Source organism: Protopterus annectens, chromosome 15.part0, assembly GCF_019279795.1.
Source record: "Protopterus annectens isolate FY-2018-M chromosome 15.part0, PAN1.0, whole genome shotgun sequence".
Taxonomy (NCBI): domain Eukaryota; kingdom Metazoa; phylum Chordata; order Ceratodontiformes; family Protopteridae; genus Protopterus; species Protopterus annectens.
Genome location: NC_056749.1, coordinates 443098779 through 443125141, shown reverse-complemented (window position 1 = coordinate 443125141; position 26363 = coordinate 443098779). Strand labels below are relative to the sequence as shown.

Genomic DNA, 26363 nt, shown 5'->3' with positions numbered 1-26363 from the left:
TCTGTCTGTGTGATGAACACCTTTACCATTACACAGAAGAGCTAATCCCAAGTGGGACAGGACATAGACATGCACACACACACATCCAAGTTGAAGGAACTCCAATTTACCTATAGTATGTCTTTGGAATGTGAGAAGAAACCAGTGTAACTGCCAACAATCCACATAGACATATGGCCTGCAGACTCCACACAGAAAGCACTACAGCTAAGAATACAACTAGAGTACTACACCCTGTAAGGTGCAAAAACAATTTTTACTGCCAAACAGTAGTCTAAGCTTATTTGTTGCACTGTTTCCTTTATTCATTTTTCGCTTTTTACAAAACATTGAACATATGGAGTAAAATGTCAGAAAATTATATATGAAAAATTAATTATTCAGCTGTCAGTGAATATATAAAATAAAGATAGCAAGGACTGAAATGCAACCATTAAAAGGTTCCGAACAACAAGTCATTTCATACATGCTGGTACACAAGTATGGAAGTGTTAAACAATGTATATTGTAGAAGCATTTACCAGATCTCAAACTAGAGAACAATATCAGCAGCAAAAAACAACCACACATTGCGCTCTCCCAATAGCAACAGCACTCAGTTTCACAGTGCTATACAGTTGCATGCTGTGACGATAACTGTGGCCAATTTAAATTGCTTTATATTCACTGCATCTGTGCAATGTCTGCTGGTATATTAATCTGCTAAATAAATAGGAATACATTTTTTCTATTTTTTATATCTTATTTGAATTGAAGAAATATGAAAGGAAAATATTAGTTTTTGTTTCTGGCTTGAACCCAAAACCTCCAGCATTCTTTGCAGTATTAAAAACTCAAAACATTTGGAGAAATTAATAAAGGGGAAGAAAACAATAAAAATGAATTTTTGCATTAAAAAATGATAAGAACAATTGCTGCTTTATTGTATTCATTAGTTTGATTACATTTCCGTTTCTCAGATACAGTAATCCTTCTCAGTTAAAACTTATATTTAAGTAGAATTTAATACGTTCAAATGTTTTATTTATTTAACATTATAATAATATTCAGACATTTCCTCAATATTGCTGGTATTGGTTTAAGTAATCTGAATATTCATTCATGTTGATGATCTATTATCAAAAGGTTTTCACATCAGTATTGGTATGGAAGAGTATTGGTGGCAGGCATTTATTTCTCACAATGATGAAAATATCACCAGTAGTTAAGTAGGAAGTTTTGTTTACATTGTAAAAATATTAATGCTCATTTTTTTTTTATTAATAAGAAGTTATTTAGTAATTAAAACTTAACTATAAAAGAAATAGGAAGCTAACAAACTAGGCAAACTCCAAAACAAGAAAATGTTTCTATGAATAAATGAAACATACAGTTTTGCTAGTGCAATTTACATCAATTAGCATAATAATGATTTCAGGAAATTATTCTTAAAGATGTATGTATAAATAATTTAGAGCAAAACTTGGTATATCATAACATATTCATTTACCCCACCAAGAAGAATAATTCAATAATTCTTATACTAGGATTATTCTTTTTTTTTCTCAGTATATTTTTTTTATTTTTCAAATACATTTGAATGAATTCCATAGTATTTATACATAACATTTTAAATAACTATGTACACTATTTACATTAGCCTGACACAATAACAGATCTTAATGTATAAAGTTACTTTATAAGTATGTACGATCCATTATCAGAGTGCCTGATCAATTATTGTATAGTGTCAATCAATGATAAGACTTTTCCCCAAGGGTTGTTTATAAATGATTTTGGATAAATTCTTAGTTTTTTAATTTTAATTTCCAATAATGCTGTGGTCTTCACTAGGCTGTTGAAATCTTCTAAAGTAGGTATTGTGTTTGTATTCCATCTTCTTATTATAGACTTCCTTGAAATTGCAAGTATAGTCCATACTAGATACATGTTTGACCTAGTCAAATGAGGACCTTCGTACACATGTAATAATACAAGAGCTTTAGTTAAATTAAATGCTGCATTAAATAAAGTTTGTAGAAAGTTATTATAACTATTCCAAAATGGCTTAATTTTAACACAATCAAAGAAAATGTGGTTCCAGTCTGCACTGTGTACTTGCTCACATCTCTAACATATTATATTCATGGAAGAACTAAAAACTTTCCAGTATTGTATAAAAGATGTATATTTTTTCGATAATATGATATTTGTTTTAATATCTTCAGTTAACTGTATTGAGTGTCCTTTTGTTATATATTTCCAATATGAGGTCTTGGGTGTTGTTTTTATAGTTAATCAATATTTTGAAGTACTATTTCCCATGTCAAAGTCGTCATATATGATTTCATATATGTATTTTGTAAATTTAGGTATTTCTTTAAATAAAGAATTGTTAATTATTCTACTTAAATCTTGCAAATATGACAGAATACTCTGTAAAGTTAGCCAGTCCTGTTGTGGAATTTTGTATCTTGTTTTTAATACTTGCTAATCTAAAACATTTAGTTCTTTGATACATTGGAGCCAACAAACAAATCCTTTCTGTTCCCAGAAATTAATAATTTCTCTATATATTTTATGTGGAAAGTTCTTTGTGACTATAAATAGTGTTAAAAGATCAAACTGAGTTTTAAATCTATATTTCCATTAATAATTTTCCTAAATGAGTCAATGTAATAATTAATCATATGAGTTTTAGAGGGTTTAGTTATGTTATATTGCACACTAATACATATGTGTCATGGCAAATTGTTTTTATCTGTTATTTGAAATTTTTTTTTGTAAATCAAATTCATTTATTGATATTACAGTTAGTAATTCTTTCCAATTTGCTGAGTAATTTGGACTTATCCAATCTGAGATTGTTTTAGATATTGATGCTTTTATATATGTTTCTATATTATGAAAGTTTAATCCTCCCTGTTTCCATGGTCTGATATGATGTATTAAAGCTATTCTGTTTCTTTTGGGAAACCATAAAAATTTTATTAGGCATGAATTTACTTCTTTAAGTATATTCATTTCTGGTAATAGTTGTATTGCCAAGGCTATATATATATATATATATATATATATATATATATATATATATATAAAATCTTGGGAGTAAAACCATTTTTATTAACTGTAGTTTTTCTTCAAATGTTAATATTATTTTGTTCCATTTTTCCGCAGAGATTTTAATTGTATTGATGATATTATTGTAGTTTTTTTGAGTGTAATTCATTATTATCCTTGCATAACTCAATTCCTAGATATTTTAAGGTAGATTCTTGTTTCCCCTATGATGTGATCCCCTTAGCCTACAGTTATTTTTTATTTAAAAATAAAATATTTGATTTTGATTTATTGAAATGGAGTCCTGAATTCATGTGAAATCTGTCAATTAATGTATCTAATTCCTCTAATGTCTCTTTTGTATTAGATAATGTTAGTAATATGTCATCAGCAAATAGCATTACTTTAGAATTGTATTGTTCATAAACATCTATTCCTTTGATTTTTATATTGTTATGAATTGAATCTGCCAATATTTCAATAGCCAGAGCAAATAGAATCGGTGACATGGAACATCCCTGTTTAGTGCCTTTTGTTATATGTATAGATTCAAAGGTAACAGGACCAACTTGACGTACACTAAATTATTTGTATATATATTCTTTAGGAGATGAACAAAGGATGCAGGGAATTCAAATAGCATTAGGATTTTCAATAAGTCCCAATTTAGGGAATCAAAGGCTTTCTCTATATCTAAGCCGATTATGAGTGTTTATTTTCTTTATTAACATAATCTATAAGAGAAATTATCCTTTAATATTGTCATGTGTGTCTATGATATATTAATCCAGTTTGATCATTATTTATTGTTTTGGATAGTGGTATTTTCATTCTGTTAGCTAATATTGTCATAAATATCTTATAGTCACTATTTAATAATGATATAGGTCTATATGAGGTACAGAGGTTTGGGGATTTATTTTCCTTTAGGATTGGTGTGATTAAGGAATATCTCCTAGGGGTGGTATTAAAGCTTGTGACTGAATTTCTAATAGAATCTTATGGAAGAGGGATAGTATCTTTGAAGGAAAAAGTTTATATATTTCCATAATTATGCCATCTATACCTGGAGCTTTATTATTTTTACCCTCTTTTATTGTATCTGTAATTTCTTTGTAAGGTAAGGGTGCTTGCAGATGTAGTTTTAATTTTTCCATTTTTTTATATTGGAACATTTTTCATCTAGATTTACTTGATTGATATGTATATTTTCTTTTTAGAAATGTTCCATATAGTGATTTCTATAGGCATCAAGAATGCAACCTATATATGAGACATTTTTCCCTTTCTTTTCATGGAAGATACTTTTAATGTTATTAGCTTTTGAGATTGAATTTTTGACTCTTCTGGATAAATTATGTAGATAGTTGGGATAAGTGGCCAAGGTATTAATTTTTAGTTTTTCTAAAGCTAAACTAGTTTTATGTGTTAGAATTTCATTGTATTTATTGTTTAGTATTTCTACTTTCTTTTTCATCTCCAATGATTTTGATTTTTTTCAGCTTTTATTGACAAAAGTTTGGATTGTATATCTAATAATTCAGAATCGCATTCTCTGATTTTTTTTTTATACCAAGTTCGGGTTTTACTGTATATGTAAGTTTTTAATGCATCCCATATCATTATTTTATTTATCTTTGTGGTGTGCATAATATGCCATGGATAGGCATATTATAGCTGATCCAAGCCATCACTTTAAATATTTAATCAATGAACAAGTAGAACCCAATATTAGAGGGGGTCCATGGTCTATTAATTTGGAAGAGCAAGAGCTTCTATATCAACTGAAGCTCAATGTACACTCATATCCAGGACTAAATGACTACTGCTCTTTGAAATGTATTTCGAAATTAAAATCACTGCTAAGGTAAAAATATAAAAAGTATCTACTGTAGGAAATTTATGAAATTATGTACCATATACAGATGTATTTCTTTGATTTTCTTTACATATAGTATTTATAAGCAGTATATATATTTTTAGCATATATAGGAAATACTAAATGTCTTTTTAAAATCATTTACTTTGCAAATTAAATGGGTGGGTTTCGTGATGTCATTAATTAGTAAATGTATTTAAATACCTGTTGGCACTTTCTTAATTGTCTGAAGAAGTTCATTTATTTTATGTGAGTGAAAGTGCTCACAATTATCAGTTTTTAATATAAGTTCTATTGGATTTATTGGATTTAATTTGCTGTTGAGAGTTGATTTGAACTCGTGGAAGTGGAATTTGTCAGTTTTCATCTTATCCGAGTTTATCTCTGTGGTGTAATTAATATCTAAGAAGAACTGTAATTCAGATAATAACCAGGGTTTGAACTCTTTAATTTTAGTTATATATGCTGGAATTCTGGAGTTAAAGATTAATGGTTTGTACCCATTTTGAAGTTTTAGTATCAATGAATTTTGGTCTGAAAAGGGGCAAGGAGTGATTGAGAAATTAATGATTTTAGAGTGTAAGTCATGGGCAGCAAATATTTTATCTATTCTAGTTTGGGTATCAAATCTGTGATCTTGATGGGAAAACAGCAAAGATTTATCTTCTTTAAATTTGCAAGTATCTATAAGATGAAATGATTCTACCCACTTGTTTAAAACTTTTGATACAGCAGATGTACGCAGCGGCCTTTTATTTGTAGTTTCAGAAATATCAAATATACAGTTAAAAATCTCCTCCTAATATTAAGTTGCCTTTATAATTATTGGAAATGAAATCCGAGTGTTTTTAACAGTTCCTGTTCCAATGCATGGGAACCAATATAAATTGGTTAGGGTCCATATTCTGTTATTATATTTAACTATTACTAATGCCATAAGGCCTTCTTTATCTTCATACTTATAAATGATTTCTGGGTTAATCACATTTGTTTTCCATAAAATTATTACCCCTTTTGTCTTTGTCTTAATAGTGGATTGTGCCAATATCATATATTCCTTAAGATTTCATTTGTAATTGTCATTTGTTTTGAAATTAGTTTCTTGAAGGAAGACAATTTGTGCTTTGTTCAGTTTTAAATATTTCAGTAGATTTAATCTCTTGCAAGGATTGTTTAAGCCATTGATATTTAAAGATAATAAAGTTAAATCCATCTTAGGTTATTTAGACTATGTATTTTTTGTTTTATTGTGACTATTAAACATTTTCCTCTGATAACTGTAAAGTATATGTTTGAGCTTTTAAAGGAAATTATCAGTTTTATACTTTGAGTGTTTACCAATAAAGTAATGTTTAGGTCAGGCATACTAAAAATGTTTTTGTGAAATAACAAATTTAAATTAATAAATATTAACAAAACTAAGATCCACACTAGCCATGGAATGAAAATCATTCCTAATCTGATGGATAAACCTAAGTACGTCAGATTATCACTCATACCTTGACAATCCAGAACAGCTGAGCTCCATAAATTGAGTTGTCATATGGAGAATATTTGTAATAGGAATAAGCAATATCTCTAGTATTTTGAACATATATAGTACTATTGTGTATTAGACAGAATTCTAGTACAATATAAATGTCTTCTTATTGCATAAGCAATTAATAATTACATGAAAGCTAGATGACAAGCAATTCAATTATAGTAAAGTAGGATGTATCATATATAAAACCTCAGTAAAAGATAATAGCACACAGTTATTTAACATATCCACCCTTATTGATGAAGTCTTTCAAAACTTATTACTTAATATAAATAGATGGTAATAATATTTATACCTAATGTTTATAATACAATATATTTTACTGGATATATCAAAAGTCATATTTCATTGTTTGCCAGCATTTAAGTAATCACTTAGTTTGTTGCTAACTTACTTAAAGCATCAAGTTTGTTTTATGTGAACATTGATGAAAGTTAGTGCATTTGAATTATCAGTGTATCCCTGTTACCCCCATTTCCTACACATAATGATTTTCATATTTGTCATTTCTTATTATAAAATGAGTGAAATTATAGGTTAAAAACAACAAATTCACTTATTGTGATTAATGATTACAAGTTCCCTTTCCATATTCATAAACTGCCATTTTATGGCATATACTGAAAGTTTTTTAGATTTAAATGGCAACATTCTATTTTGTATAATCAGCAAAAGTTAAACTGAGTGATTATTGTCAATTTAATATTATTTGTTCAGAATGTGATTGGTACACTCAGCGACATTCCAAGTTCAGGCTTCTATTGTTTCCCTTGAACAACTTTGTCAGTTTGATGTCATGTATAAAACATTAGTTACCTTGGTAACAGCTTAAGTATTATGTATGGTCAGGATAGGTTACAAAACCACAATTCAAGTTAAAGCAATTATATGACTTGCACATTTACTTATATGAGAAAATCATCATGCTTCCCCTTGATGTTCAATATAGTATATGTCATTTATGACAAGTTAAAACAGTAGTGTTATATACAAGCCCATGTTATTAAATCATGTCTTTAATATCTAAATTCAACAGACTGCTTCATTTTATATGATGGTTATATATTTTATGTCTAGATTTACTAAAATATTATATTACATAACTATTGTGTGTCCATGCACAAGTCTCTTCAAGTAAATCACTGTAAACTTTAATAAAACAAAACCACGTAACATGAAACACTTTTCATCTAGCTTGTAGCCAAACTTCATCAGATACATTTTCTTTTGTGCCACTGGTGTTTAAATACAAATCATATTACCTGCCCTCATCAACCCTTAATAACCAACTAATTATTCAATTACATTAACTAAAACTAGAAAGTAAAAATGTAAATATATAAAAAATATACAAATAAAACACATCCTTTGTTCTAGCATTTAAAAATTCAAAACACTAATACATCCAACAATACAATTCTTTAAAGTTTAAACATGAGTTAAACCCTTATAAAAAGGACCTGTGTAATCTATTAGGTTTTTCAACTGTTTTCTATTAAGGGGAAATTAAACTGGTCCAAGGTTTATCTTAGTAAGCTTTTCAATTTTAAGATACACGCTATAGAACAAGTTTCATTCAGACCCGGGAACTGGCAAGCATTAAGTTTTAGTTGTCATAGTAATTCTGACCTCTCCAATAATAATGAAATAGGTCCACCCCTAATGTCTGTTTGTACTTGAGAATAATAAAACAAAGTATATGACAATCCATAAAGTAAATGCTCTGCCACAAAGAAAGTCAAAAGAACATAAAAATAGCAAGAGCAAGCAGCAGAGACAGCCACAGGCTTCAAAAAATGCCAGTTTCCACTATTTGTAAACAAATACAATTAATTTATTGTGCACAACAGTTAGCGCTTTCGCAATCCGCTTCATCAGAGCATAAACACACATAAACCACATAGCCTGCTTATAAAATATAAAATATCCAATCACTACACTCAATTAATCAAGCACTTGCTTCTTAAAGTCACAGTGATAAAGACAGTATCTTAGTACATTGAATATATTTCATATAAAAACCACAGAGATAAAACTGAATCATAATACATTGAAAACATTTCATGTAAAACAACTTCTATCAAACACTAATAAGGTGTTGATTCCAATAAAAACCAAGTACTGAAGATTAAGGCACATTCAAATAAATATATATATATATATATATATATATATATATATATATATATATATATATATATATATATATATATGGTTTCCTATGAAACCATCGAATTTACACTACATCGAGAATGACTACATCGAGACTAGACCATCGAAAGTACATAACAGCGAAAACAGAAATCGTCGACATTGAAAACATCGACTACATGGAAAGTGCAGAACATACAGGAGAGAAGTTATAAATACAGTTATACTACACTACATACCATACACACTAGCCCTGACCCAAACCCTAACCCTAAGGTCCGACACTATCGCACACTTCACCTACCTGCACCCTAACCCTAACTCACTTACCCACCCCTAGCCCAAGCTCCGACACTAATGCACACTTCACCTACCTGCACCCTAACCCTAACTCACTTACCCACCCCTAGCTCCGACACTAACGCACACTTCACCTACCTGCACCCTAACCCTAACTCACTTACCCACCCCTAGCCCAAGCTCCAACACTAACGCACACTTCACCTACCTGCATCCTAACCCGAACTCACTTACCTGACCACTCCTACCTCCGTCACTGTTGCACACTTACCGGGTCGCGATCACACATTACCCTTGTCGGTCTTTCCGCTGTCGGCGAATCACCCTGTTGGTATACGTACCTGTCGGTTATCTGGCGTCGGTGATTTCTGCGTCGGGGAATCGGTTCGGTCTTTAGAAGGGGACCCGTTAAACATACACAAGTGCTGTGACATTTCATTTTCGACGCTTTGGAAGTCGACGATTTCCATTTTCGATGGTTTGCAATTTCAATATAGAAGTCCCGATCTTCTCATTTTCGATGTAGTGTAAATTCGATGGTTTCATAGGAAACCATATATATATATATATATATATATATATATATATATATATGTATATAACAATTATGTAAAACTCTAGAAAATATAGAGTTCATATAACAAGTATTAAACATCAGGAAAATAATTAAGCCAACCCTGCGCAAAACTTGGGGTAAACAAAGGAAAATATATTTACATTCTTATTTTGCTACTATTCTCCTTGACTTTAGAATAGGTCTCAAGGAAGCCCTCTCACTGAGACCTCTACCCTTGTCTGCTCTCAACTTCAAAATCCAGCATGTTTCCCTTTTCTCAGTACCATTTCTAATGTCCCCTTCACGTGCAGTGGGCAGTATAACATCAATGGCCATTTACTTGAAGAGACTTGTGCATGGATGGGTTTCTTGTTTTTTAACTGTTTGTTTGCTGTTTAACTGTTTAGTTTATTGTCTGTGGAGTTATGGCTGCCGAGAGCCTTTCTGGGTCACAAAGCTCACTTTTACAATCACAAGAAGAATTGGGGAACCTTACTGTTCTATTCGGTCTCATAACCCAGAGACTAGAGGATTTAGCAGGCTGAGTTGAATCTTTATCTCAGGAACACACTCAAAGGATCAGCAACTCGCCCAACAATACAATTTCTACTATATGTGTACAAACGAGTAATAAAGTTATAACTGGAGGACTGAGTGAGATTAATGCCAGCAATTCACTGAACCAAAGTAATTCAACAAACGGTGTGAGTGTACATGGTCCACAAAACAGTGCTTCACCATTGGTAACTCCTCGGGGCTCATTGGAGTCCCTGACTTGTCTACTTGGCTCAGGGATCAACCAGGACTAAATATACAACAGAACAGCAACAGTCAGGGTCAACCGGCTGGAGGAGAGAGAAACATCATAGATAAACTAAAACTGCTGGACTTTAAACTTTTGTAAATTAAAAAACTCCAATTGGAAATAAGTTATTTCAAAAAGTGCATGAAAGAAGATGTAGTCCCGAAGGGACTATGGTCATGGCAATACCCGACAGGACTACAGACCAGCTCGGAGTTCCACCACAAATTAATCCAACTGTTTAATAGACAAGGGTTGGAACTATTAGGTCTTATGGTGAAACATTATCAACTTTTCATCAACCAACTGTCTGTGGGAGTGACAGAACTTGACAATGCAGTAAAATCTGATTCAGACTTTACACGTTATCAATACGAGTATGATAGAACTTTCACTAGCATTAACCAACAAATGCAGAGAAGCAAATAAATAAAAATTAGAAAAACTACAAAGGGACAGGAATGATTATGTGAGAGGAACAGCCTACCCAAACCCGCCCCCATCGCAAACCTGAAACCCGAATGGAGGAGGCCAGGCTAACCTTCAGAACCAAAGGCATAACCAGGAAGTGGGTTCAGAAACACATATGCCATGGCGAGGTATGAACCATCAAAGTAGCAACTTTTACACAGAATACACTAGCAGGAATAACATCAATGAACAGACTAATCAACAAATAGATGGAGTTGAAATCCACCCACAATGAACCAACAATAACAGTAATACTGAAAATTTTACCAACCCCCCGAGGTCAAAATCACATCAAGAGACAACAGAACACCCAGAGAGTTTATAATACTTGGAAAACCAACAGACAGAAAAGGTAGTGGGACAGGCCAATGATGGGGTAAGTGGTAACTTGTGTAAAATTGTCACTAACGATAAGGAAGACTTTAAGATTTATAACTTTACAGACTTTGAGGTGGATAACACCTTAATTGATTTATTTTCTAAAGGCTTGACCTTTGTTCCATCTTGCAAGGCAGACTTACCCAATTTAATGTTAGATTTTAAACTTTTTTTTACATAAATTGAATTTACATTTACTACTAGGAAACAATGGTTTACAAGGGGAACAACAGCTATGAATTTCTAGCACATTTAATCCACCGCTGCACTCAACTTTGTTGTTTGAACGAATTTGTGAATTTTAAAACACTGCCAGTCTGTATGATGAAGCTTGATAAGGGTGGAGGCCTGGTGCTGATGAAACTAACTGACTATGTAGAGTTTTGGAAAGCAATGTGTATTGTAAAGTGAGTATAAACAAAGTGAACACAGCACATAACCGGATTAGGTCATACCTTAATGATGTATTTATTGAGGCTATAATTGACATCAAGACATACAACTACATGTGTATGCCATCTCCAATGTTTCTAATATTGTTTGGTATCCCTAAGATCCACAAAAGTCTGGCAGATCCACCAATGAGAACATTTGTGGACACCAGAAAATCTATAACGTACCCATGTGCAAAAGTGATTGATTCTATTTTGAAAAAAATATGTAAAATTAGAAACACAAATATGTAAAGACTTGTGGTCTTTCTTATCAGACATTAACAGCTTAAACTATAGAGGGGATTAGAATTTTTTAACAGTGAACATCTGTGACCTATACACTTCTATCCCCCACGATACAGGCACTGAATGGGTAACCGAGATATTGAGACTTAGGGAAGCACCAGAAACAGAGATCAGATTCATTGAAGAACTACTGAGTATAGTCTTATCTAACAACTATATTACATTTGACAAAGAATTTTACCTATAGAGATCGGTTGTAGCAATGGGGTCACCTTGTGGGGTGAGTTTTGCCAACTTGGTGATGGCCCAATGGGAACACATGCACATTTTGGACAACGAACATATCAAACAAAGTTTGTACTTTTACACCTGCTTTTTAGATGATATCTTTATGATAAAAGGAAACTCATATTTGGCTACCAATTTAGTCAACTACTTGAATAGCACAACACAGGTTTACTAGTGCCTATCAGGTTGAAACAACATCTTTCTTAGATATTTAACTTTCTAGAGACAAGCTAAAATAAAAATACAGAGCCCGTATTTATAGGAAGAATACACACTCAAACTCTTTCTTGCATTACACCAGCTCTCACCCCCACCACCAGAAAAAATCAGTAGTGAAGGGGCAGTTAGCACGGGCTGCAAGAATGGTGATGGAAGACATTCATTTTGAAGAAGAATGTGAAACCCTTAGGCAAATGTTTTTACATAGGGGTTATCCAAATAATTTTTTGCCTCAACTAATAACGGAAGTAAACTAAATGCCAACAGGGCATTTACAAACCCATTTTGAACAAGGGCAGTATTAGAACTTCGGACCAAGAGAATCAACTAGACCTTTACTTAAGGGTTCAAACAACCGAGAACATTCACAATGATATAACTAGACCAACTGTTCCGTACACTTTGAGTCTGATAATGACATTTAGTATGGACACAATGGATTTAAAAAGAATAATAGTGAAAAACTGGGACTTATTTGTTGCAGATAATGACATCAATAGTAAGATAGGAGAGTCCCCGATAGTTACTATTAGAAAAGGTATGAACCTGAAGAATATAATGGAATAAGTACAACCAATTCTCAGTAGGAACCCAGGGATGCATAGATGCGATGCATGCAACCAATGTAAATACATGGAAACAGGTTCTAAATTTAAAATTAGGGATAAGACCTACAGCCTGAAGAATAAATTTAACTGTAACTCTAAATCTATAGTTTATTTAGCAACATGTCAACAATGTCCAGCATTTTACGTCGGTAAACCCGACTGTAAACTTAAAGAGAGAGTGTATGAACATATTTACATTAACAAGAAAAAAAATGGACAACACTTTAGAAAAACACTGTAATGAGAGGTTAGAGCACAAATTTAAGTTCAGAGTAATAGACTAAGTACAAACAGATATTAGGGGTGGACCTACTTTGTTAATATTGGAGAAGTCAGAATTACTATGGCAATTAAAACTTAATGCTTACCAGTCCCCGGGCTTGAATGAAACTTGTGCTATAGCTTGTATCTTAAAACTGAAAAGCTTACTAAGATAAACCTTGGACCAGTTTAATTTCCCCTTAACAGAAGACAGTTGAAAAATCTAATAGCTTACACAGGTACTTTTTTATAAGGGTGTAACTCATGTTTAAACTTTAAACAATTATATTGTTGGATTCTTTAGTGTTTTGAATTTTTAAGTGATAGAATGAAGGATGTGTTTTATTTGTATATTTTTTTTATATATTTACATTTTTGCTTTCTAGTTTTAATGTAATTGAATAATTAGTTAGTTATGAAAGGTTGATGAGGGCAGGTCATATGACTTGTATTTAATCACCAGTGGCACAAAGACAATGTATCTGATGAAGTTTGGCTACAGTTTAAATGAAACTCGCTTCATGTTACATGGTTTTGTTTATTAAAGTTTACAGTGATTTACTTGAAGAGACTTGTCCATGGATGGCTTTCTTGTTTTTTAACTGTTTGTTTGCTGTTTAACCATTTGATTAATTGTCTGTGGAGTTGTAACTATTGTGTATGGGATTTTTTTGGCTGTTGCTTAGTTATTTGAGAGACCACAAACTGTAATGCTTATTCTGATTATTAGCTCCTTCCAAGCATGTTTATACAGTCCATAGACGTTAAATTATGTGACCCTTCTGGTTTCTTATTTGTTATAAGTAGATTTCCATCCTTACATACACACATATCAGTACTTCAAGCATGGGCAGCAATGCCCATCCACTTTTGTCAGAATACCATTCGCTAGTTCATATGGTGTGTTTCCAAGTTGTTCTTAAAATATCCAAATGAATATATGCCCTGTTCCATGCAGTGGGCACTCTGCTAGTGAGCCACTCAACACACCTTCCATTCCCACAGATATTTCCACGAATGAAATCTGATGACTCTCTAGCAGTTCCCAGCAACCCCAAACACCCCTAGAATCAGCTACCCCCATATGCCCAACACGTCTGAGCAAGCTCACCTCCCAGACCACTGCAAAGGATACTGCAAAAGAATAAGTGCTCTTAGTCTTTCACAGTAACTCAGACTTCCACTCTTATGTAAGTCCTTAATGTGTTTGGACCAAAGTACATTTTAAATATAAAATCGTGCTTTTTTTTTTTTTTTTTTTTATCAAGAATCAACTTAATGAGCTAAATGAAAATGAAGTGCTGGGAGACCATCAGTATGTGTACTTGTGGTTTAAAACAGCTCTTTTATTATATATATATTTTTATTTTTTAAAACCAAAAACTTCATTGCCGAAAATCATCTCGGAGGCTCCTCTGATTAGGCATTATCGTCACTCTGTCTCCGTTACCATAGCAACCTGTGAGCGTCTGTTTCTGTTAGTGTGTCTGTGTACTGCATACCAGAGGCTTGCGATGCAGCAGAAGCAAAGCTTCACTTCACTGCAACTTCAAGCCTAAACTCCCTCCCTTTCAGCAAGGCAACAGCCAGGAAAAGAAAAGAGAGCAAACAGATAAAAAAAACCCTCCCAAAAGCCACCTCAAACAAGAGATAACACATTCTTCCAGCCTTCCAACCTCTCAATCAGCAGATGTATAAACAAACTATTCTCTGCCAAAATATCCCAGATCACAGTTTTATCCACCCCCTTTCCCTGGATCCAGGCTAAAATACCAAATGTCTCTTCCTAATACACAAGCATCAGTAAATCTCGATCACAAGCCGCAACCCATAGCTGCCAGACACAGCTGCATCCACACACACCATGTCAGGTGTAATCAAACAGCACTCAAAGCTATGATACCTGCCACAATTGATATTAACTATGTTTAGACAGAATAATAATGACATTTGTACTAGTTGCCAGACATGGCTGCATCCATGCACACCATATCAGGATTGATTAAACAGCATTCGAAGCTATGCTACCTGGGAACTATGTTTAGACAGAATAATAATGACATTTGTACTAGCTGCCACACACAGCTGCATCCGCGCACAACATATCAGGATTGATCAAACAGCACTCATATCTGTGAAACATGCCATAGTTGATATTAACTATATTTAGACAAAATAATGATGACATTTGTACTAGGAGCTTGCAACTATTATTTAACCAAGATATACATGACATTTCTAACTCATACTTTAACTGAAGAAGGCATTAGTCTCCATGACAGCATTTTTTTTCAAAACACTCTACTGTTTCTGCTATTATATATGATGTTAATTTGTTACATTTGAGTCTGAACTCTGATGAATGGTACCTTGTTGAATTAGTTAATTAATTACTTAAATTATTATAAGTAAAATCAATGAAAAATGAACAAGATAAGTATTCACTGAGTTCAAGTAGGGGAACAGAAACTTTCATATTTGTATTATATGTTGCTTTGTTTGGCTTATATATAATGTAAATAGTAACCCATCTTGACCTACCTTTGTTTGTGAAGAATTATCTGAATAAATCATTACTGTTTCTCAGTTGTTTAAGAAACCCTCCTTTTTGTTTTCAAATAAGAACAGATGACAAGTGATGCACCATATCAGTTGATACTTTGAGACATGTAGTTGTACGAGTTATTTTTTGGGACAGCTATCTTAGAATCAGTTTTTTGTTTCTTCTTTCTAGCATTAGTCTAAGGATTTCTTTCTTTTATTCTTTTAAGAGTAGGGGCCATCCATTCCATTTATTCTGGGACATACACTGTGTTGTTGTTTTTGATGAATATAGTAGCTTCATCTAAGTCATTAAAGGTTCTCATCTCATTGGTAAAAAGTGTTTTTATCTTGGCTGGAAAGGCCAGCTGTGCTTTAATATTTATTTGTTTCAAGTTTTATTATTGGCCAGACTTTTTTCCTTTGTTCTACTATTCTGTAAGAATAATTATTGTCAACCTTATCAGGCTTTGATTGTATTTTTAGGGTGATTTTCTCCAAGCAGATTTTAATATTAGTTCCTTGTCCAGAAATGAAAGAAATATTATAAATATAGATCCAGGTAGAGTATTTGTTGAGTTAGAAGCAGTTTCCTCAGTGCTCTATGTGCCCTTTCAATTCCAAATGAAAGTCCCTCTTTCAAGTCCAAAAATTCAGAAATCCAGGTTGTTAAGAATGAAATAATATCTTGTCCTTCAGTGTTTTCAGGCAGACTAAAGATCCTTATGGTGTTTCTCCTTTCCCTGTTTTCTAAGTCATCTATTTTGTTAAGCAGCCATGTATTCTGTTTAAGCAGAAATTCTTTTTGGAATTCTTCCTCTTTGAGTCTCCCTTCAATGTCATTTAGAGTAGTCTCTATATTTGTTATTTTTGTATGGTGTTGCTGTAACAGTTCCTTAAGAGTATCAGTCTGTTTTTGAGAATTTAATGTGAGGTTTTCAAAGTCATTTTTAAAGCCATCCATCTTCAAAGATGGTTCCTGTAAGGTAGATGTCATCAATTGCAGTTCTTTTTTTCAAAGCAGCATCTGGATGAGAATTCATTGAGTTGTTCATATTCAGTGACTCAATATATCTCCAAGTTACTTGACAGAAAAAATTTTGTATATATCTCCACCAAAATTGATATTTATGTAGTTGATTAGTTTATCTTTAGATTTCTGATGTTTTAAACTTGAAAATAATAAAATGTTCCTATATTATTATACTAGTTTATGGAGCTCTCAAAATTTGCTGTTCTCAGGTGACCATCTAAGCTCCGTCCTCACTATGATTATTCTTAAAGTATGTGATGTTTAATTGTTTTATATAATGTTGAATTTTGAGGGCTAGTAATGCATGGAAGTGATGATTTTTTATGCCATGGAATTTATCATTTCATATTTCTGCTTAATTTTTGGCCTTATTTATAGATTTTACAAATATTGATCCAGAACAGAAGTGCTTATTTATAACAATTTTCATTTCTGTTAGTATCTCTACATTGTGATATGAAACCCTGTAATCTTGGTACATGCTGAGCAAGGTAACAACACTCTTCAGTCATATCGACGTAAACAACACATTGGCTGTCATGGAATGGACAGTGATACAACACTACTGTCTGATTTCTGTGCAAAGCAGCACATTCCACATATTGTGTGTGTACATATATATATATATATATATATATATATATGGATCTACCTGACAACATCGACACGTCATAACACCGACAACGACTTCACCGGCGCCAGAAGATCGACAAGTCAGAAGACCGATGGAGGAAAACACTGACGCTGAGAACACTGAGATGGGGAAAGGATGTGTAATTATGCAGTAGTGACGGCCGTTAGGGTGCGAGTAAGGTAAGTGTGCGATGTTGACGGTCTGTAGGGATAGGGGTGGGATAAGTGAGTTAGGGTTAGGGCGCGGGTTAGGTAAGGGTGCGAGTAAGGTAAGTGTGCGATGTTGATGGTCTGTAGGGATTGGGGTGGGATAAGTGAGTTAGGGTTAGGGCGCAGGTTAGGTATGGGTGCAGTAGTGATATTTTTTGGGTTAGGGGTGGGTTAAGTGAGTTAGGGTTAGGGCGCGGGTTAGGTGAGTGTGAGATAGTGACGGACCTTAGGGTTAGGGTTTCGGTTAGGGTTGTAGATAGTTGTGTATCTAAGGGTTAGTGTTGGTTTGTAAGGATTTTGGTGTGCTTGTGTTGTGTGTGTGGGTTTTGGACAGGGAATTTGTTTTGTTTGTTGTTATGATGTGTCGAGTGTATGAGGTGTCGTGTTTGTGAACTGTCGATTATGTGGTGTCGGTGAAGTCGTTGTCGGTGTTATGAAGTGTCGATGTTGTCAGGTAGATCCATATATATATATAAAATAACCAACCACAACTGATTAATGCTGAAAAAATAATTACCAAGATTATATATGTAGTCTCTAGTAAGTATAGAACTGCCTGTATACAGAGACCACAATGTGCATGAAATGAGCAGTATCTGGGGAAAGAAGGAGAATAGCCTATCCTACACTGGTGATCTATTTTCAGATACTGGCTGTTACACTGTGTTTGTTACACAGCTGTATTATTTTCATTATAATTTTATTTTTATTTATTTATTGACATTTGTTGATTGGGAAATTCCACGGGGTATAAAACATGCTATATCACATTTCACATACATGAATTACGTAAGGGACAGTTTTAAGGTGGCCTGTTTGTTTTGCAGGGGCAGGAGGGGTTATTAAGATAATGGATTTTTATTGCTGATTTAAAGGTTTTTATAGAGTCAGTTTGAGTTATGTTGGAAGGTAAGGTATTCCAAGGTATAGCAATGCAATGTGAGTACAGACATTGTCCAGCTCTTTTGTTGGGTCTGGTTACAAAAAGCTGTTTGCTTGATGATCTAAGTGTTCATGTGGGAGTATATGTTTGTAGGATGGAGCAGAGTGCTAGGCAGGTGTTGGGTTTATAAATAAGTTTGTGGGCTAGAGTTAGTTGGGTATAATTGAGATCATGGGAAAACTCGACCCAGTTCAATTTTGAAATTGCTTGGAAATGGTGTGAAAGGTTAGTCTTTCCTGAGGCAAGTTTATCTATTTTATAATAGCAGGATTGTAGTTTATTGCTAAGGGATGAGTGAAGGTTAGTAAATATGACACTTCCATATACAAGGGAATAGATGAGTAAGGTACTGGCCAGTTTTGTTTTGGTGTGGTTGTCTGGGTAGAGTTCATCATGATAAAGTTTTCCTAGTTTAAAGTGTGTTTTCTTTATTGCATTGAGAATATGTGGCTCAAAAGTGAGTTTGTTGTCAATTGTTATGTCTAGCAATTGTTCTGTCTTCACTATTTCAATTTCTGTACTATCTTTTGAAATCTATATCTGGTGGTTTTGTAGAGAATAGTAAAAGTTTGGTTTTTGGGGTTTATTTAGCCAAGTTTCTATCATTGTGAATGCATTTTGTGTAACTGTAAGTAGGTCTAAGAAATTGTTGGTAAATATTATTGTAGAATCATTGGCGTATTGGATGAGACTACCTTGCTGGGAAACTTTATGAAGATCATTGATAAAGGTATTATAGAGTGGCCCTAAAATAGAGCCTTGTGGGACTCCTATGCTGTTTGCCTGGTAATCAGATTGTACATTGTGCCATCTGACTGATTGATCCCTATTGTTTAGGTAAGAGATAAACCAGTTAAGAGATTTGGGGGAACATCCTAGTTTCGATAGTTGGTTTAGTAGTTTAGTATGTGATACTGTGTTGAAAGCGTTAGATAGATCCAGTAAGATTACTGAAGTAGGGTGACCAACATCCAAGTCTTTGTTGACAGTATCAGTGAAAGAGAGAAGGGCTGTGCTGTGACCCGGATGGTGCCCATGTTGGGTAGGGGCAAGAAGATCATTTTCAGAGAGGTATTTAAGTAGTTGTGTCTATACACATTTTTCTAAAATTTTTGATAATGGAGAGAGTATAGAGATAGGGCAATACTTGTAGAGGTCATGGGAATTTCCACCTTTGTGTAATGGATTTTTTCCACAAATGGGGGACATAACAGTCTGACATGGAGTGATTTATATTAATGCTAACTGGATATGTGATCGCATTTACTGCTAGTTGTAGATACTCTGGGGAAGATTATCAGTGGAAAGAGAGCAGGGTTTGAGTTTGAGTATAAGAGAGGTGAGTACAGGCTGAATAGTAAAGGAAGGAGTTCTGAGAGTATTGATAGATGTGTCTGGGGAAGTGAGTCTGTTGTTATCAAGTAAGGAATTAGTTGTATACTGGGAATTTGAGTTTATGTTTGTTGAGTCTTTGATTAGCTTTTGAATGGTAGAGATGAAGTGGGTGTTGAAGAAAATTTCTTATGGATTCTTATTGGGTGCAGGGGATGGATTTTATAAGGCGCCAGGATTATGTAGCGTGGCGACAGACTTCCAGAACTTTTTTGATTGTTGTTTAAGGTGGATATCCTAGAGGAAAAGTCTTTTTTTAATCTTGTATGACTATTTTTTTAGCTTTATTTCAGAGTTGTTTGTAGTTAAGTTTATTTTGTGTTGCTTTACTTTTTTTGCTACTGTTTCCGTGTTTTGTCTCTCTGTGGGAGATTTTGTTTTGTCTGTTTTGTTAGCCAAGGGACATGGTTAACCTTTGTTCATTTGGTTTGTATAGGGTTTAGGCTGTTAAGGGTTTCCAGAAAAAGTTTGTTGAAGTAACTAACAGCATCATCTAAGGGAAGTGTTGTTAGTGGGACCTTGTTTTGAGCTTTCAAAATGCTTATGAAAGTATTTTGGTAAAGTGGGTAAGATTCCTTTATGTTTAGTAGGAGTGTGTTTTGATTGCTTGAGGGTGAGTCCTATGAGTATATGCTGGGAGGTGGTCACTTAGTATGTTGGGTAGGGTGCCTGAGTTTGAGTAATTGTGAGGGTAGACTCTGATAGTGTGGATAGACCATGGGTAGAAACAGTGTGAGGCTATGCAGATTTATACTATTGACTGAAGAGTTGGAAGTTAGATTTTGACAATTAATGTTGGTGTCTCTTAGGATTATAGTTTCTTGTGAGACGTTTTGGTTTATCCAGGATAGAAAATCCTCTAGAATGGGGATATTGTGGCTTAGGGGGATGTAAAGTACTGCAATACTTAGATGTTTGTTACTATTAATATGAAGGAATTTCAGCAAACATTCTAAGTTTCCAAAGAAGGGACTGGTTTGGGGTAGGTTGTAATAGTTAGGGAGTTTTGATAGATTAATGCTGCTAATAAGTATCATTACTGCAGGATTTGACAATCATATAAGGAAAGTAACAAGCAGGAATGGGTGAGTGGTCTGCATCATGTTCTGCAGTACTGCAGAAGTAAATCCTGCTCAGCCACTCAGCTGTCATGCATATAGTAATACTTGGTGAATATGCAAACTGAAGTTTGGGTTACAACCTTATAAACACTGATATAAACATTTGTTAGGAGAAGCTGTTTTGGTAGCTGATGATCTGATGGAATGTGTTATTAATACTCCAATGAAATGCACATTTCAGAAAAGAAGGCAATATGCTTAGATAGCAACTAGGAGAGGTCCTGTTCAGTAATTACTCAATCCTGTTTACCTTTCAGGAAAGACACATGTAGTTTGAAAAAGTGTTTTAAAGCTTAGGGTCTTTAAGGGTGTTTTCCCTCAACTGGAGAATTTTAAGCAAACTGTGAGGGATTTAACTTTATTGCTACAGCAACTTACACAACAGACGTCAGTAAGTGTTCCTTACCAGAATTATTTGATTTATTCTTCCAGACAGGATGGGGGTTCATGGGGGTGGTGATATTATAGTTGGTCAAACTACATGAGAGCTGACTCCCTCATCGGAAGGGTTGAAATTTCTGAACCAATTTGTAAATTTGTCAAGTGTGGATAAACATCCTGTTTTGGATGAATGGTTTACGAAGAGAATGTCGCTCTCTGGTGAACTGACACACAATGGGATGTTGTCAGCTCAACTTCATAAATTTGAAAAAAAGTTAGAAAAATATAGTAAATTACCAATGGAGGACTTATACTTTCGTGAATCCATTAAACATAAATAGGTTCTGAAAGGTTTATGGAGATGGAAGTTTCTTACTGGTCTAATTTGTGGTTCTGATCTTCATAGGGATCTTATTACTTTATTTGATCAGCATGGGTATGTATTGATGAAACTGTTAAAACATAATCAGCACTTGATGGACCAACTCACAGTGGAGATTTCTCAGCTGGGCCAGTCAGTTACTAATGACTTACTTTTCGAGAACTATTTAAATAAGTATCACACTATTTTTAAGCAAGTGGATAGAATGTGTGATGAAATAAGGGTTAGAAAAGAAAGGAAATTACATAAGGATTAGAACAGTTATGCTCAAGAAAAAGCATACCCTAATCTTCCACTGTCACAGTCTGTGGACGTTTCACCAAAGGAGAGTAACTTGCAGAAGGAGGCTATCACTATTCAGGATAACAGATTAGAGAGAGTGGATGAAGGAGATGTATTTGAGGCCCCATTAGACTTTGCCCCGCTGTGGAGATCTCAGCAGATTCATCATCAGAAATGGAAGATTGATGTTGCATGCCCCCCCCCCCCATATCCTTCTGGTTGGAAGGGGAAAGGGAGAATGTAGAAATTCAACAACACCAACATTTGGTAATGGACTTTTTGTTATTGGAATCAACAAATGAACATAAATCATTGCACTTTGTTTCTAATGGCAATGGTGACTTTAATGTGCACAATTACAGTTTTGTAGATATTAGTCAGGATGTTGCTGATTTATTGTCAAAAGGTTTTACTTTTGTTCCTGCTAGAAGAGCTGCCCTTTTTGAAACCTAAATAGATTTGAAGTTATATATAAGAAAGCTCAGTTTTATCCTACTGTTTGTCTCAAATTCTGGGGGCTAAGTGGCTATGAATGAACCTAAGAGACGTAGTACAAATGAATCCATCTATACATCTATTGTTGCAGAGCTTTGATAAGGTTCACAACCTTGATGTTAGGCATTTCTTAAGTGAACCCATCTCTCAACCTAGCTACAATATGTCCCAAAGGGAATGGGAATTGTTATTTGATTTATGTTTCAAACAAATTTATGGGTTATGAAAACCAACAAAGGTGGGGGGGTCATTATGACTAAAACAGATTATAGCAATAAAACACTGGAGTTGTTATATGATGATTCATATGAAGAGGTTTTCAAAAATTTAAGTTTGTAACATATTGTAGGATAGACATGTTAATTTTTGACATGGTGATGCAAAAACAGATTACAGAGCAGATTCAGGGGGTATTGATTGCAAAAGAACTTCTTATACCTACCATTTTTGGCATCTCTAAGTTACATAAAGATCTGACAAACCCTACACTATGACCAATTGTGGATACTGCTTGGTCTAAAACATATCCCATTGCCAAATATCTGTATTCTAAACTGAAAGATGGTGTCAATTCACTTACATATTTATGTAGGGACTCATGGGACTTTTTAATTAAATGTGGAAAGGTGAAATATAGTGATTCTTTAGTTTTTTTGTACTATCAGTGTGAAAGATCTTTATACTGCAGCGGTGGTGCTGCGGTAGTGTTGTCGCCTCACAGTAAGACGTTGTCCTGTTTGATTCTCAGCTAGAGCGTCTTCTATGTGGAGACATGCGTGAATGGGCGTACCTTCGTTGAAGGTTGTGAGTCAGGGCTGGCAACTCGGCACGTAAAAATCTACTGCCAATCACTAGCTGACCAGAGTTCTGCTGTGGCAACCCCTAACTGGGAAAAGCCGAAAGACACAACAAGTGTGAAAGATCTTTATACTGTGATTATACATAGACTAGGCGTGGGGTGGTTTTATGAATTTTTAATTGAAAATATAGAGTTAGATGATAGAGAGGCAAAAACCTTAAATGGTTTAATGGATATTGTTGTGTCTTACAGCTGTTTATTTTTTGAGAATCACTTTTTTCATCAGAACACAGGTGTAACAATGAGAGCAATTTGTTCACCTATATTTGTTAACATTGTCATGACACAATGGGAGAAAAAGTTTGTGTTTAATACTTCTCTTGTTTCTTCACTGGCATTTTAGGCTAGATTCCTGGATGATACATTTATTATTTGGCAAGAAACTCCATTGAAAATAAACTTGTTTTTTACTACATTAATAATACTACAAGTTGTTTGAGATTTAGTAAAATAGTGGATAGTACTTCAATTAACTAATTGGATGTTTTAATTTTGAAGTCTTTTGATAAATAAAGACTAGTGTCAAATATTTTTAGAAAGATGATATACTGTAATTCTATGCTTCATTTTACAAGCTGCCACTCTAGACATTAAGAGAAGGCCATACTAAAGGGTCATTTTGTCATGTTGGTCAGAATGGTGTTCAAATGGGAACAACTTCTGACTGAAGGACACAAACTGACAAATATATTGGCCAATAGGGGATATCCTTTATGGTTCGTAAACCCCTTTAGACATGAAGTAGTTACAAAAAGAAAAAAACTGGGGGGGGGGAGTTGCGCTCTAAATTTATGGGCAGGAGGATGGCAATATTTATCAAACAATGGTGTTATGAATTAGTATGAAAAAGCTAGTTATGTCTTTATGACTTGACAGTTTTATTATTAAGAATATTTTGGATAAAAATGGAGGGCTATTGGAGGCTATTTTATTTTAACAATGATTTGTATGCAAAAATAAATTTGAGACCCTCATTAGTTTATAAGATGAGCAAATGCTTTAAAGACTTACTGGAGCAGGACAAGGGGATTATGAACAACACTTTAAGGATGGGTACTTATAAGGGTAGTTCATTTCTCTCATGTCCCTCTATTTTGGTGAATGATAGTATCTGGGTACAAGGCTGTACTACTAAAGGAGTGGTTTATATAGCTAAATGCGAACACTGCCCCTCTTTTTATGTGGGCAAAACTGAGAGGAAAAGTAGAAGAACATATTTATGAGCACCTATGTGATATTGATAAGTATAAGGATACTACTGCATTGTAAAAATACATATTGAAGTATCCCTCACATTGTTTTTTATTCTTTATGTGGAGAGAGAGTTGATAGAAACCTGAGGGTGGGGAGGGGCCATGGAGCAAAAAGTTAGAAAAGAAGGAATTGTACTGGCAGATTGCTTTAAGTGTCTATAGATTCCCTGGACTTAATGAAATGGTTTCATTACCTTGTATTTTAAAATTGTGTTCCTTTGCTTTCTAAAATGTGGATGGGTTTAGACACTGCTGTATATTATTTTATGTAGTTTGATATGGAGGTTTCTTTAATTGTTTTAAAAGAGTCTGTGCATCTGGTAGGGTGAATTGATTGTCAATTTTCATTGGCTGATTTGTATCATGTGCCTCTTGGGTGTGACATTTAAACAGGATGTGACTAAAAGCTTTTTACTTGTTCTGATGAAGTTCCTGTTTCAGGGATAAATGTGCTTAACTGTGTATATTTGTGTATGGATTAAATTTTATTTTTGGACTGACTTAAGTGTGCCTCTGGGGTATATGCTTTTTTTTTCTTTTCTTTCTGGGTACTGTCTGAGTTGTCTAAACATCCACATCATGCAGTATACTTTAATTATTATTGTGTAGTTATTATTTATTTATTTATTTATTTTACATTTATTTTACATTTGTTGACCTGGCTAGTCTAACTGGATATATGTCCATTTTCAGTAGCGGCCCGGGGAGAAAAGCTCCACTACAGCATTATACACAGATACAGATCTGAAAGTAAGTGACATAAAAGAATAATATTTAAAAAAATAGTTAATCATAGATACCACTTTAAGTAGATAACCTAAGAGGAAACAGAATGACTAGAATATGTAAGTACATATAGGTTACATATGAGAAACCTGGACAACAATAGAAAGAAGGAAACATTTATACATATATAAATTGATCGTGTATATATATATATTTTTTCTAAATCAGAGAATGAATGATATGGTCATGTGAAGGTGGTGAGTAAGAGAAGGAAATTTCAGTCAGGATTAATACATGGGCATAGCCATTGTGAAGTAAGAAAGGTTCTTAGTTGCGTCTTAAAAAGAGGTGTGGATGTTAGGGATGTTAGCTTAATAGAAAGCTTGTTCCAAGAGTTTCCAATAGTATTAGCAAATAGACAGTCTCCAGATTTGTTATTGGGTTTAAGGGTGGCTACTAGTACCTTATTAGCTGAGTGTAGGGTTGTCAGATTTTTGTATGGGTTAATGAGGATACAGAGGATGGGAATATTTGTAAAATGATACAGGATCTTCTGAGTTATAGTTAGTTGTTGAAGAAGAAGTTGATTTTGCAATTCCAACCATCCTAACTTTTTCAGATTTTGGCAATGGTGGGTCCGGAATGGGGAACCAGTAGCAAACCTGGCAATGTTATTATAAGCGGTGGCCAGCCTATTTAGATTATTTTTGGATAGGTTAGTGTAAATTGGTGATGCATAGAGAAGGGTTGAAATTAGGTGTGTTTGGACGATAGTAGTCCTGGCAGAAGGAGTAAGGAAGGTTTTTAGCCTATAAAGGAAACCAAGTTTTCTATTGACTGATTTAATGGTTAAGTTTATATGAGTGTCAAAACTAAGATTGTGATCGATTGTTATGCCTAAAAGTTTAGTTGTAGTTTATGGTACTATTTGAGTGCC

At 33.9% G+C, this 26363-nt stretch overlaps 1 protein-coding gene across 1 annotated transcript in view; it reads right to left on the bottom strand.

Moving 5' to 3' along the window:
- LOC122790118 (tumor necrosis factor ligand superfamily member 13B-like) overlaps positions 1-26363 on the bottom strand; it is a 169901-nt gene that overhangs the window by 115540 nt on the left and 27998 nt on the right. The gene's annotated exons all lie outside the window — the stretch shown is intronic.